The 12,619-nt window shown below is 47.5% G+C and overlaps 1 pseudogene; it reads right to left on the reverse strand.

Annotated features, from left to right (window-relative positions):
- Positions 1 to 6,782: 6,782 nt before the first annotated feature.
- LOC136541931 (probable cinnamyl alcohol dehydrogenase 8D) lies at positions 6,783 to 9,998 on the reverse strand (annotated as a pseudogene).
- Between the last annotated feature and the right edge of the window lie 2,621 nt (positions 9,999 to 12,619).

Below are 12,619 nucleotides of genomic sequence, written 5' to 3' on the forward strand. Positions count from 1 at the left end.
GAAAAAGCCAAATAACCGAAAGCAGAAGCAAAGACTACCTTTGCTACCAGCTTGGTCACGACCCGAAGGACCAGGATCCCTCTCGAGAAGCAGAGGTTTTGAAGGAGCATCCAAGCCAATGCGAGCAAGACCCTGGTCGGCAAGCTCTGTAGGATGCCCTATAGCCTTCGTCAGGTTGCCTAAAATAGAAGATGAAAGTGAGTCCTAGGAAAAATACAAGGAAAAATAGCAAATTAAAAAAAGACAAATGGCCACTTACTCAAAAATAAAACACCTTGACCAGCAACCGCACCGGCAGTCTCCTCAGAACGGCCCACCATGCCTGAGGGCACCATGTTCTGAGCCTACGCAGTCGGAGAACGCCCCTCAGACGTGTCCTCGGACACCTCCACAACTAGGACCCTCACAGAATGGCGGTGGCCCACACTTCCAACCTCTGCACCTCCACTTAGAGAAGCATCACCGGCCCTGCCGTCCTCACCCATAGAATTGGATTACTCATTACCCAATACTCCAGGCATAGGCGCCACGGCGGAGGCTTCAGCAATAAAAACACCACCATCCCTTGGAGGGTAGCTGAGATCAAATTATCACCCCAAGATCAGTGGAGGCGGCAAAATGCTCACCTTCCATGCTAGCGGACATAGAAGTAGAACCCCCACCAACATTCTCTACCACCTCCTTCCCAATGCCAGCGGAGGCAACAGCACAAGTGGTCGAAGTCCTTTGCCTTTTGCTGATCGTTTTCAAAATGCTAGCTCCTTTTCTCTTCTTAGCCTCCACCGTAGCAGTTGTGTTCTTAGCGGCGGCCTTCTTCGCCTTGTCCTCAAGCGACTTTAACACTTTCGGAGGAATTGTATGTTCCTCGTGATGCATCCACAGCTCTTCAAAGACACCATTGAGATGGGGCATCATGCCACCGATGGCTCTGCGCGCCAAATACTCCTTGTCTGACATCTCACCAAGGATGTCACACGCACCATCCTCAACAGCCATGACATACTCATCAGCAGTCATGTCCTCCGCCCGCTTCACATCGAAACGAGGAAACAGGACTCCAACCCCATCTCCAAAAATGGGCAAGCTGACCATTTGAATCCTCATCATCGGCCTGTTCCATCCTAGTGGCCAACACTTCGATGCCACCATCTCCTCCACCAGATCATGGCCTCTAGAGTAACGATAGGCCAAGGCAAAGGCCCTGTCACAAGCTTCGCGCCCCTCGACGACCTTCGGTCCAGGAATCCCTTGGGATGAAGGCTTCATCAGAGTCATAACCAAAGACAGTGGATAACGAGTATGCTTTTTTCCCTTCGCTATCCGTGGAGGTCATGCCGTCGGTCCTGACATAGAATCAATACTGCATCCAGTCCTTATTCCACTTATTCTTCTGTGCAAAATAAATCTCTAATCTCTCACCTTTCTGTTTCCTCTTAGGCATGAAAGCACAGCTACCATACTGGGCAACAAGCTAGTCTTCGCCGACCTTCTTGGGTTGTCGTTTAAGCTCATAATATTCACAGAATGTGCCAATGTGCGGTTCTGCACCATAAGACAGATAGGCCCAACAAAACTTGCTCAAAGTAAGGATACCATTTGGAGTGAGGTGATGCAGTTGTACCTCAAAAGCCTCCAAGACATGGGGAAGAAACTACGTGGAATGGAAGCGAAGACCGCAGGCAAAAAAGTCATGAAACTCGATGGCATCAGCAGCTTGTGGCTTAGGCACCGTCTCTCCCTGTGGAGGCTTTGCCTTCCCAATGCCAAAACAACCTTCTTGTTCCAAGGCCTCGATCATATCCTTCATCATGAGCGAAGGCCCAAAGTCCCATGTCCTACCAGCACCAGCCATATCTTCTGCTTCTTCGGCAGTAATTAGATCAGCAACGGAGGCCTCGATGCTAGCAAGATCCTCCTCCAAATCAATAGCCTCCACAATAGCAACCATACACTCCTCAAAACGTGTAGACCACCCAATAGACCTAACTCCAAGAAGCTGGCAGTAGGGGCCGAAGAAGGTAGCCCGATGTGGGGGAGGACTAATAGGCGAAGCCACTGTCAAGAGTTAAGAAGGACAAAAGAAAGCGAAGGCTACCAAAGAGCAAGCGAAGGCCAGAAGCAAGGAAGAACAAGAAAGTGCTAGCTATGAAAGCGATGGCTTGAACACGGGTAGGGAAGCCTTCACCTACCGCCCCCTTATATAGGCCATGGGCGGACATTTCAACTTCTGTGCCAACGGTCACATCCGTCTAGCAACGCGTCGGTTCCTAAGCCACCACAACCAGTAAGAAAGAGACACGTCACAACCACAGCAGTCTGATTCGGGTGACCCAGGGGGGAAAGGGGGGAAGCCTCCGCAACTCAATATCAACGGTAAAAGTTGAGGGTCATGGCCCGCTCGCATCAGACCATGCCCTTAAGGGGGGAACTGTTGGGACATAGAGATATGAGTAGCAGAGGCTATTACATAACGTCAACTGTTTACATGTGTGATGGCGCACCGGTACACCAGGAGGAGCCTTTGCCACCGACAGCAGAGCTTGTACATAACGCCAATGGTCTGCATGTGTGATGGCGTGCAGGTGGGTCGGAAGGAGCCTTCGGAACCTGCCAACGGCGAGGCGGAGGCCAGAATGCAGGGGCATCAAGGAATGATGTGCAGGGAAGTTGACCAGAGGCCTTCACCCCTGTGGCCCCGCCCGGCGAAGGCCAATGGAACGCGGCGAAGGCTCCGGCGGTGTTGGTGAAGGCGATGGACAGAGCAGTGAGACGGAGGCTCAGGCAAACCTTCCCGGGTGGAGATCATGAGGAACCCTCGAAGACCTTCGCTGGCAAGGAAGAAGTTCGGCGGAGATACGATGCTGGGCCGTGGGCCGCCTGCAAGCATGCGAGTACGGCCCAAGAAGTAGAGGCGGTTCAAGAAGAGAATACCTAGGTTACCCTTAGCAGTTTGTATTAGCAGGGGGATATTCCTGGAATGTGCTCTAGCTATCAATGGGCAAAGATGTAAAGTAGGAAGGTAGCAAACAGTGTCCTATAAAGGGGGATTTGAGCCCTATGTAAAGGGGGTTGGTGAATACATTTATAAAACTCTAATTGTGTTTGGGCCCACTGACCACTCTCTATCAGCCTTCGCCTGGGACCTTCGCCCAGTCGGAGACTCTACCGTCTCATAAGTGCTGGAATCCCAGTTCTCCAACACAACTCCCCTTTATTTGAGGGGAGATGGGAGTTGTTTGTGACCACAAAAAAATAGAGCTACTGGGGAGCTGCTGGAGCAATGAAATTGTCTCATCTCTCCTGATATTATAGTTTTATGGGGACGAGGGATGATATTGGGGAGCTGCTGGAGATGCTAAAATGAGATTTTGGTTCTTTAATATTATATAGACATAGATATATAGATATATATTGGATAATGAATTGGTTAGAATTTTATTTATATATTTTAAATTAGTTGGACTATTGGATGATCTAGATTCTAACGAGAACAATTATTTATTTTTAATCTGGTCTACGACAACTTAGTAATGTGGATAATTGTTTATTAGGGCACGACCAACGATTCAAATACTCATAATATTATATTTGTTATTATTATATTATTTATGTTTATAAAAAAACATGTGTGATACATTAAAAAAACGAATCACAAAAAAATGAACAGACCAAAAGACGGATGGCCGCCCGAATGAAAAAGAAGAAAAAAAAGACGGACACCAAGCCACCAAGGGACGTGAGGAAGTGACGTTCTCTCCGGAGCGGAGTGAGTGGCTGGGCAGAAGAGTAATAGAAAAAGGATGTGAGCGCGCCGACGTCCCGTCGGAAGCCTGAGCGCCAGCGGAAACGAATAAAAAACGGACACGGGCACACAGGAAAATTCCGTGTCAAGCACGGCCCACCGAAGTGAATTGGTAGAGGTTGGATGAAAATTTTGATTTAAATGGTAGAAATTTTGCCTCTTTAATATTAGGTATAGATATAGAGGTGTAGATATAGATTTTTTTTGTTAGCTAATAAATCGTTCCGCTGGAATCCAACGTTTTATTTCAGCCTCCCAAACCATTATTTGTGTTATAGTTTATGAACCAAACAACACTATATACTAGCATTTTCGAAGCATGCACCTTTTTCTGTTGCATGTCAACAAAAATATTGGCAGAAGAAAATGGGGAAAGAAATGTCTATGCAATGCAATGCAATGCAACGGTGCCACCTTGTACACGAGGCATGACCCGTGTCCTCTTTGGTGGCCACCTCACCTGGCGTAGGTTTGGCTCGAGCCGTCCGCGCTTTGCGCTTCCTTCATTCATTGAGATGATGAAGCTGCCTTGCCTTGGCTTGGTGCAACTTGCCTCACCTCTGTCGACCCAACTCAGCCGTTGTTCAGCTGCCAACTGTTGGATGGCTGTGTTAGATTTGCAGGAACATAAGCTCTACTGCTATGGTACAATAACATAGATAGAGTTGATACCATCGTTGGGGTTGGGAACCATCGTGGTTTGACGACCCGTGCCTGCTTGGAGCAAGCAAGAACTCAGTATAGATTTGGGATGGGAAAAATCCTTCCAAGTGCTGCAGTAGTTGCCTGATCAGTGGCTTTGGCTAGAGTGTGTGAGGTGTCTCTTTCAGAGATGGTCTGGGGTGCCCATTGTAAGGAAAATGGACCATTGGCGTATTTAGTTTGGATTTTGGTGTTTGATGGTTAACAAAATCAAATTGGACTAATGTGTTTGCAAGTGTTTGTTTTGTAGTCTAATAGGGTGCAAACGTGACTTGGACAAAGGCAATGTGGTGATCCGAATGTTCAACACCTCAAAAAAGACCTTAGAAGCGTCATGGAAAACCTACAAGATCAAATAAAGTCCAAGGCATGAAGATGGAGCCAATCCAGGCGCAAAGATCGCCAAGAAACAAGTGAAGAAATGGTGTGCAGGTTGAATGCGTCCCGTGCTAGCCAGGATTGTTGGACTTGGCTCCAACGGCTAGTTTATCTATGGGGCTTATAAATAGACCCCCCCAACTAGTCATTTGGAGTGTGAAAGAGCTAAGGGAAGATAGTAGGGTATTGATACACCTCTTTGGTGCTCTTCATATGTATAGTGCTTAATGATACATTTAGTGATTAGCATAGGTGCTTTGCGAAGTGCATAGATTAGTTAGACCACCGCTTATGTGCTTGCTTTAGGTTTAGGCCTAGTGTTTAGTGAGGTTTGCATATCTCTTACCACTCGGTGCTTGCGCATACCATTGTTGTACTCGGCAGGGCTTGTAGTCTTGCGAGACCACACCAACCGCGTTTGTGGTGTGGCCGCCACCGTGTACCAAAGAAACAAGGGCCACGGCGTTTCGGTCGGAAGCTTGATAGTGAAGACAGCGGGGAGAATCCGGAAGAGGCTTGCCGGAAGGCACGTCGGAGACCCACTTGTGTGTGGGGAAGGCCCGAGGCTATCTATGGAGTTCCCCGACCGAGAGCTTGGTCCTTGCGAGGGGCTCCAACGAGGACTACGGGGAAGCTTGCGCGCTTCTCGATACCTCAGTAAAAATATCAGAGTCGTCGACGGGAGTTTGCATCTCTACCTCACTCTTAGCTTCCACATTTACATTACAACTTGGGTGTGAGCTTTACCTTTCCAAGCTTAGTTGATAGGATTAAAATGTAGGTTGCATAACTCTTTTGCGGTAGAGATAGCAACACACTAGTAAAATCATAGTTACAATTTTAGATAGTTTATCTTCTGCATAGGTTCTGGTAAATGTAGAAAAAGAGGCCATAGCTTAGAAGTAGAGTTTTAAGTTGCCTAATTCACCCCCTCTTAGACGTCACAATCCTTTCAATTGTTATCAGAACCGGTTGGCTCATATTTGAACCAATGCTACTTAGAGTGGGAATGATGGATACCTTTAGGCCTCCGCACTTTGACGACACTAACTTTTTCTACTATATTGCTAGAATGGCTTGCTACCTAAAAGCGGTTGATCTAGATGTTTGGAGTCACTCGTGACAGGATGAAACCTCTTAAGAATCCTGAGAAACCAACCGCGAGTGATGAAAAAGAAATTCACTTCATGCTAGAGCTAAAAATTACTTGTTTGAATCTTTTAGCATATATATTTTTAACCAAGCGTTCACTTTGCAAACGGCACATGAAATTTAGTTAAAACTACATGAGCTCCATGACGAAACAAGTAATGTCCATGAGAAAAACATTACCTAACTAAAACAACCTATGATTCCTTTAAAATAAATGATAATGAGCTTCATTTTGTTTCTATTTTAGATTTTAGATAAAATATACTTAATTAAATTATTTTAATTAATTATAAACATATATTCAATGTTTTTCTAAACGCTAAGCGGTAAACAGTCGGTCACCTACCCGTTATACATTATTCGGGCTAAACAGTCCATTAAACGGGCTAAGCGGCCAATTAAACGGGATAAACGGATGATTAAACAGAAACGGAGTACCACCGTGTAGCGTTTACACGGTGGTTAAACGGGATAAACGACCGTTTAGACGAATAGTGCATATATTTAAGGTGCGTTTGGTATAGCTCCGCTTTATTGGTGGAGTGGTGTTTTTAGCTTCGGCTCCTGGAACAGTTCTACCGATGGAACTAAAACTACAATTGTTTTATGAATAGTTTGGTAAAATAGTTCACCGACAAAATGACTATAATACCCCTCCATTGTTTTCTTTTTCTCTCTCTTTTCTTTTTCTTTTTCCTCCCTCATCTTTTCCTCACTTGGTTTATTTTTTTTTTGCTTCTCTCTCCGCCTTGTCTTCTCACTGCACGCATGACTCCTCGCCTCCGTCTTTCTTCCATAGCTTCCCTCGTCTCTTTCTTTCCCCCTCCGAGAAACCCTGACACGAGGCACCCGTTCTGCGCGCCTCCGCGCAAGCTCGCCCGCATGCCTTTGCGTCCGGTTGTGTCCGCCCACATGGAACCATGGAGGGGCGCGTTGGGCCACGTGCTGTTGTCGTGCATCTGACTAGGTGTCGTAGCCCAAGAGCATGCCGAGCCACGCACCGCTGCCGCTTGAGGGAGGGCCAACTCCATGTCACAGCTGCAGCACTGACGAGAAGAGCATAACTATCTTAGACTTAGAGAAACTTCAGGAAGCTTCGGAAGATTCTCGCTTGTCTCACAGTGTTTTAAGGAGATTCCCGCGAGGAGCAGCTACCTTTTTAGCTGTTTGGTTCATGAACATGCAAAACAGCTTCAGGAGTTGTTGGCGAATCTCTGCAAACAGTCCCTTGGCATGGATCTCAAAGCTGGAATAACTATGCCGAACATGCTCTTCGTATTTAGTGATCTAATCTGTCTATATCTATACCTAATAATAAAGAGGTAAAATTTTTGACTATTTTTTTTTATCATCTCCATCTAACTACTGAACAATAAATAGTTTCTTTTGTCCGAACTTATATATATAATAACCCTTGCTCATACGAGTTAGAATAGCTCGCGTCTAGACCAATATAGAGTAGAAACGCATTCTGAGTACTCTAAATAGAACTCTTAATAATCAAATAGAAAAGGACAAGAGTTACGTTCTTTTAGCCTGTTCGTTTTGGATGGATTAACTTATAAGCCCATGGCTGAAGTGCTGCTGGCTGGTTTAGTGTGAGAGAAAAATACTGTTGGTTGGCTGAAGCCAGATACAGGTTGCCGAACAGGCTGTTTATTTTGCTCCGTTTTTTTTATTTAGTTATATGTCAAAAGGGAGGAAAAAAATCACGTATATCCTGTTTAGAATATAGAGTAATCTTCGAGTTTTTTTAGGGGTGATTGAAAGCAAGTAGCTTTCTTTTACCTATTGTTTTTAGAAAGGGTTACCTAAACTTATAGGAACAATTTTGAGTTTACCGTACGAAGTTCCATGTTTTTAGAAGCGTCGACCATCATTCGGTAGCTAATAAATTACTGGGACTCCGATTTAAACTTTTCAACCATGCCTAGGCGGCAGAGCCGAGGCTGCCGGCGACGTCGATGACGAAGCGGTAGCGGACGTCGTTCTTCTCGAGCCGCTCGATCGCCGTGTTGACGTAGTCCATCTTGATCACCTCCACCTCGGCGCCGATGCCGTGCTTCCCCGCGAACTCCAGCATGGCCTGGCAGTCCCCGACACTGCCGACACTGTTCCCAGCCACGCCCTTCCCGCCCGGCACGAAGGCGTACGCCGGCAGCTCCAGCGGCTTGCTCGGCCCGCCCACGATCACCATCTGCCCCAACGGCTTCAGCAGCGCAAGCAGCGGCGTGATCGGGTGCCACGCCGACACCGTGTCGATGATGCCGTCCATGGTGCCCGTCGCCGCCTGCTCAGCTCACATATTTCAGGAGGAGGTCCCCGCGTTAGTTACAGATTTCAATCACAATCAGCAGTGACCGTGGAGAAGGGGAGGCCAGATGTGACGGGCTGACGGCACACCTTCATCTGCTCCGGGTCCCGGCTGATCAAGAACTCGTCGGCGCCGAGGTGCTCGATGGCCTCCTGGCGCTTGCTCGCGGACGTGCTGATGACGGTGACCTTCATCCCGAACGCCTTGCCGAACTTAACGGCGACGTGGCCGAGGCCGCCGAGCCCCACGACGCCGAGGTGCTTGCCGGCCTCGTTGAGGCCGTGGCGCATCATGGGGCTGTACACGGTGACGCCGGCGCAGAGCAGCGGCGCGGTCCGGTCCAGCGCCAGACCGTCCGGGACGCGGACCACGTAGTGCTCGTTCACGACGATGACGTCGGAGAACCCCCCCTTGGTGGGCACGCCGCCGTGCGCGTGGTCGACGCCGTTGGAGGTGAGCACGACCCCGGCGCAGTAGTTCTCGTTCCCCTTCCCGCAGCTGTCGCAGGAGCGGCAGGAGCCGACGAAGTAGCCCACGCCGACCGTGTCGCCGGCCTTGAACCGCGTGACGCCGACGCCGACGCCGGTCACCACGCCCACGATCTCGTGCCTGTGCGCGCCGCGCGCGCGCCACCCAATGGATCGTCGTCAAAGGCCAGTAATTGCTTGAATCCTAGTCCTACCACTGTTGTTGCCTCTAGCAAAGCGTTTGCAACATTCGGCGGCGAATTCGATTACCCGGGGACGACAGGGTACATGGCGTTTCCCCAGTCGTTCTTGATGATGTGGAGGTCGGTGTGGCAGATCCCGCAGTAGAGCACCTTGATCGTGACATCGTCGTCTTTGGGAACCCTGAAATTGGAACCAGCGAAATGGATTCCATGAACTGAGCTAAGTAACTCTGCAAGGAAGAACTCTCAACATTTGTTATACTCCACAAAACATAGGTTGATCAGCCGGTACCAAGCTCAGCAAAGTAGCAATAAAGGGGCAGGTACTCAGCTAGCTCTAGCTGAAAGTTCACCCAATTCTATACGCGTAATGAATTTTATTCTCTCTCTTTTGTTTCCAGCTTTCACTTAAAAAAATATTCTATGTTAGGTAAGCGGTAAGCCTATAACCAAGAAGTAACATAAATTTAGAAATCTCAAACTGTGTAGAGAAGGTAAGCAAGATTTAGACATCTTCCGGTAGCTGCAATTCATAGGATATTCTATGGCAGAACAGAAGCACGCATGAGCAAAGCAGAGTGCTGAACAGTGCAACGACCAACGACAGTGACAAGGCTGCGCTGCGGCTACCTTCTGGAGAAGCTGTAGGGGGAGAGGACGCCGGTGTCGTCCCTGGCCGCCCATCCGAACGCCGCCTGGCCGCCTTGCTCCTCCATCGTCGACTGCTGCTCTCGCTTCTCCACGGACGCCCTTGCTGGCCGCGGCAACCGCAGAGCTCTCGAGGGCAACCCTACACCACTAACTCCGAGCGAGGGAGCAGGAGCAGCAGCTCCGCGGGAGAAGGGCGGGTGAAGAAATGGGCCGTGGACGACGAGGGCGCGACAATGATATGACATGACTGCTGCTCCCTAGAGAGACCTGTGGAGGGTTGAGGGGTCAATGTGGCAATGGATCAGGATTTTCATGCGTTAAACGCTGATAAGGATAGGGACTGTGGCGAGAGGTTCTGTTATGCGAAAGACAAAATAAGTTGGAAGCAAGGGCAAACCAAAAAAAACCTGCAGCTTACAGCCTGTTCGGTTGACTGGTTCGTATCATTGCTGATTCGTTTATGTGAGAGAGAAGTACTGCTAGCTGGTTCAGATAAACAGTACTCATGTAAGGGAGCTGGCCAGCCCAGCCACCCCCAGCAATCATGGTCTTTCAGTTTTTTTTCTTAGTCCTTAGGCTTTCTCTTTTTTGTTATTGTTTTATGCTCCTCGGGTTTGAAGTTTCGAGCCTAAAAGCTTGTATACCTTCTGACTATATATATCCAATGTGGATATAGAGATCAGATTTCATATCCGCTTTCTAAAAAAAGCCTTGACTCTTTTGAAAAGGGTCGTGTCATCCACAGGACGCAAAGGATATGATCCGGGGATAGATTTCTCGAAATTTCCGTTGATAACAAAAGAATTGAACCAGTAGACTGAACTAGTTAAAAAAAACTAAAATTAGGATAGTGAAATACTCCACTTCTTGTCGTAGGACTCCGTTGTAAAAAAGAAAATTGTAGAGAGGCTGCAAAGGAAAGGAGTGAATATAAAGCTACACATATGGATGAGTGAGGGTATCCTAACAAAATAGGGCCCACACACACGCCAAAGCAGGAGCAACAAGCATGTGTCGGCTTTAGTGATTCTTTTCAGTTGACTTATAAGTCATATTTTTTTAATCAACAAATATTTTTTTTTCACAACAAATCAATCAACGGTATTTTTAGCTATAATTTATTAGCGAAGCGAACCGGAGAATACTCGTTTCTCTTCGAAGGTGCTGTATGCTCGTGTCGTGATTGTGAACACTATAATTCACGGCTTGATATTTCTGATGCCGTGTGGCTCTCCTTCGCTGAAAGCTGCATGTGATGTTTGGGACCGAGTGTCCCTGTCACGCTGCCTCATGAGCGGGACCATAGAAGACCTGATCCAAAGGCACTATTGGCAGTACGTAATGTTTTTTCTTTTCTTTTATTTATGTTCATAGCTATTGGCTAAACGATTCCGCTAGAAATCCACATAGTTTAGCCTCCGAAACCAATATACCAGCATTTTTGAAGCACGCGCTTCATCTTTTTGTGCTGCATTGCATGTCGAAAAAAAATGGCAGTACAGAATGGGGGGGTGGGGAATCTATACGACGGCGCGGTGCCACCTTTCATACGAGGCATGACCCGTGTCCGTTTTGATGCCACCTGGCGTAGGTTTGGCTCCAGCCGTTCTACGCTGGGCGCTTCCTTCGTCAAGATGCATGACGAAGTCGAGTAGAGTCTGCAGCGGCTACAGAAACTGCCTTGGTGTAATAAATCGGAACAGCTGTCTTGCGTCACTTCTATTGACCCAACTGTGGCGCGCGAACTATAATTTCGAATGCAAGGGAACAGTTTCTTTATTTTTTGGGAAGCAAAATGCAGAGAGCATTAGAAACCTCAAAGAAAATATCGACAGAGGAAATAAGAAAAAAAAAAGTTACTCTCTCCGTCCCAAAATAATTGCAACTCTAGAATTTGAAATTTGTCCCGCAAAAAATGATACTTTGACCCATCTACCACAAAAAGACAAAAGTGTCTGGATGCTTCTATTCACACATGCACACCAAAAAAGTAAAATAGTCACAAAAGACAAGGAGCATTTTTGTAAGTTCACACATAGTATTGGTTTGTGTACCCAGTCCTAGAATTGCATTTATTTTGGAACGGACCGAAGGAAACCTAGCACAGCGATAGAGGCCGTGGAAAAGTATTGAGTCAATCAGCCCACGAGTGAAAATAACCCAATGGCACTACCGTACAAGCAAGACCTTTTCCTAGCCCAAGGTATTGCTGGGCCTCCATCTTGCGGTCAACATGGTAGGAAGTTCTAGTTAGCAGTGGCGGAGCCACAAACTTTTAGATTTGCCTTGCTTTGCTTGCTCATTATGATATCCTGTCGCTTAAACGCAAACACTACACAGATCTTTTAGGTGCACATCACACAACCGGAAATTGTGCCGAACACCGTCAGTATTTAGCACCTTGATCGCCGGCTAAAGCCTGCAACAAATTTAGTCGAGTACAAAAGCTTTTGCTAATCTGAATGATATACAGCGGGCGTCCGTTCTGTTCTGTCCGGACGGACCTGCACACGAACAACTACGAAACGACTCGACCGCTCACTTGCGCCCGCGCCGAACAAATCCACCCATGCCGCACGCCGCTTCTGCACTAATCCTTATCCTCTTGACCGCACACTCCCGCAGCATGAAGGGCAAGTTGGAGGCTTTGGAGCGATGGACCGTGTCGCGGTGAAGCTTGAGCAAGACTTGGCGCTAATGGACGAAGGCAACAGTGAAAAGCAAGTGAGGTCAAGATCGATAAACCAACAAGGTCACATGACGATATGAAGTGGATCATATCATTTGTGATATGGTTGGTGCATGTGTTGCTTCAATATTGGAGGAGATAGAATGGAATGCGCAAGGCAAAAGTATAACCTATAGGGCATTTCATTTCACCGGTTATAGGTGTGTAGAGAAGTTTATGACTGGGTTTAGGATAGATGGCCGTACTATTAAGAGGGGTAAA

This window comes from Miscanthus floridulus, chromosome 3, assembly GCF_019320115.1.
Source record: "Miscanthus floridulus cultivar M001 chromosome 3, ASM1932011v1, whole genome shotgun sequence".
NCBI lineage: Eukaryota > Viridiplantae > Streptophyta > Magnoliopsida > Poales > Poaceae > Miscanthus > Miscanthus floridulus.